This window comes from Pseudophryne corroboree, chromosome 1 (genome assembly GCF_028390025.1).
Source record: "Pseudophryne corroboree isolate aPseCor3 chromosome 1, aPseCor3.hap2, whole genome shotgun sequence".
NCBI lineage: Eukaryota > Metazoa > Chordata > Amphibia > Anura > Myobatrachidae > Pseudophryne > Pseudophryne corroboree.
In genome coordinates, this window is record NC_086444.1 from 801,848,283 (window position 1) to 801,850,946 (window position 2,664).

A 2,664-nucleotide genomic window follows, 5' to 3' on the forward strand; every position below is an offset into this window, starting at 1 on the left:
AAAAGCAAAGCCGACAGTAATTTGCAGACAAAACAAAGACTTTAGAAGGCAATGGATGTGAACAGACCATCAGACCAACTATTGATTATTTCACATAGACAGAAAAATGTCTCAAAAGTTCAAAGTAGTACGAACCAATGTTAAATTATACAATTATGAACATAAGGGCCAATCATCATACAAACACTGCAAAAATAGCAAAATCTTATTTTATAATAATCTATGTTGTAACCTATGTCTGTGGCAATAAAATGTGTATTGCATCATTTCTTTTCTCCGTTTAAGAAGTTGACTAGGAGGGCGACCTCCGGGTCTTCTCTGCTCATGTCCACTTCTAGGGCGGGGTCAATGCTGAGCTGGTGTTGATGAGGCAGGACCAGTTTGTGGTGTGCTGTTTCAGATGTCATTATACTGTATGTGTCTCAGGTATTCGTGCTATCAATTGTGCTCCTAATGTGCAAAGCATTGTTTTGTGATTGTTGCATCCTAAGAAATGATGATTGCAGGCCCGGCGCTACCCGCTCAGCAAAGGGATGCAGAGCAGGTAGGCGCCGGGCAAGAGAGGTGCCTTCACAGCTCTGCATCCCAGCTGAAGCGCCGTCCTGTCCCCCCTGCTGCTGCTGCTGTGCCTGCCCTGTCACACTGACAGGCAGCCGCAGCAGCGCCGGCAGCATGAAGCCTTCTCCTCTCTCCCCTATGACAGGGAGAGGAGTGTCAGTGATCGTTCGGCTGAAAAGGGGCGGAGCTACACAGGATCATGCTGTTGAAGATCTGGCCAGCACAACTGTGGTAAGTGGATATAAAAAGAGCGTGAGAGAGAAAGTGTGTGTGTGTGTGTGTGTGTGTGTGTGTCTGTGTGTGTGTGTGTGTGTCTGGGTATGTGTGTGTGTGTGTGTGTGTCTGGGTATGTGTGTGTTTGTATTTATGTATATACTGTATTTATGTATGTGTGTATCTGTATGCAGAGCGTAATGTGTAAAAAAAGAGACACTGTCTGCCGTAATGTGTAAAAAGGGGGATGCTGTCTGCCGTAATGTGTAATAAGGGGGACACTGTCTGCCGTAATGTGTAAAAAAGGGACACTGTCCGCCGTAATGTGTAAATAGGGGGACGCTGTCTGCCGTAATGTGTAAAAAGGGTACGCTGTCTGCCGTAATGTGTAAAAAGGGACTCTGTCCACCGAAATGTGTAAGAAGGGGGATGCTGTCTGCCGTAATGTGTAAAAAGGGGGACGCTGTCTGCCATAATGTGTAAAAAGGGGGACGCTGTCTGCCGTAATGTGTAAAAAGGGAACGCAGTTTGCCGTAATGTGTAAAAAGGGGATGCTGTCTGCCGTAATGTGTAAAAAGGGGGTGCGCTGTCTGCCGTAATGTGTAAAAAGGGAAATCTGTCCACTGTAATGTGTAAAAGGGGCTCTACCTGGTGTAGTGGCGCTGCTGTGCGGCGTAGTTTGAATAATGGAGACTACTATAATATGTAATATGAATTGGTATTATTTTGTGGCCACACCCCTTCCCCATGATGCCACGCCCCTTATTTTTTTGCACGCGCATGCGGCGCGCAGTGCCCCTATTTTACATACAGGGAGGCCGCCAATGCCCTCTCTTGCACACAGCGCTAAAATGTCTAGTTACAGCACTGTCTGTGTGCAGAGCCGTAACTAGCGCTGTACAAAGTGTGGGTGGGCAGAGAGTTCACATCCATAGGCTTACACGGATCTCCTGCAGCGCAGGGGCCCAAGAGGCCATGGTAACCCTTCAGCCCTGCATGTAAAGTATGGGAGGGCGCAAATTTATATTTTGCAGGAGGGCACCAAACACCCTAGAACCGGCCCTGGATGATTGTATCCTAAATATGCTTTCCCATTCTAAGGCTGGCATTATGCATTCTGCAGAGTGCCATAGTTTTATTTTCAACACATGAACACAACCTATTAATATTCACATTAATGGCAGACTATATATGGTTCCTGGGGATGCAGTTAAGATGCCGGCTGTCAGGATCCCAGCAGCCAGAATACTGACGCTGTAATCATGACACCCTTCAGAATGTTGATGACAAAATCCTGACATCTTGCATCTCGAACGTAAGTATAGCGGGCTGCTTAGGGTAGGACCAGGGGGGGGGGATTAGGTTTAGGTGCCACCCGGGGGGCTTAGGGCTATGCTTTGGAGAGGGAGGGTTAAGGTTAGGCACCACCAGAAGGAGGTTAGGTTTAGGCACTAAGTGGGGAGGGTTAGGCTGCAGGGAAGGGGGGAGGTTTCGGCACCACCAGGAGGAGGTTAGGGTTAGGTACTAAGGGAGGAAGTTAAGGTTAGGGTTATTGGGTAGGGGAGAGGGGTTAACATACTTACCTCGCCCCTGTCGGGATTTAAAAGATCTGGATGCCGGCTTCCGTATTGTAACCGCCGGCATCCCGTCCGCCATTCAAACATACTAAACCCGGTTCCTGCATCTCATTTACCTAGACAGGTGTCCTATTTGGCAGATTTAAGTTCCCGTCAACTTTACCTGTCTTTTCCTACATACAGATCTAGCATTTATTATTAGAACCATAGGATCTGTAGCAGGTGTGACAGTGAGTGCCTGCAGTTGCTGCTTTGGTGGTGTAGGGCTTGGTACACTTGATGGTGAGATGCCTAAGACGTAAACCCATCATGTCTT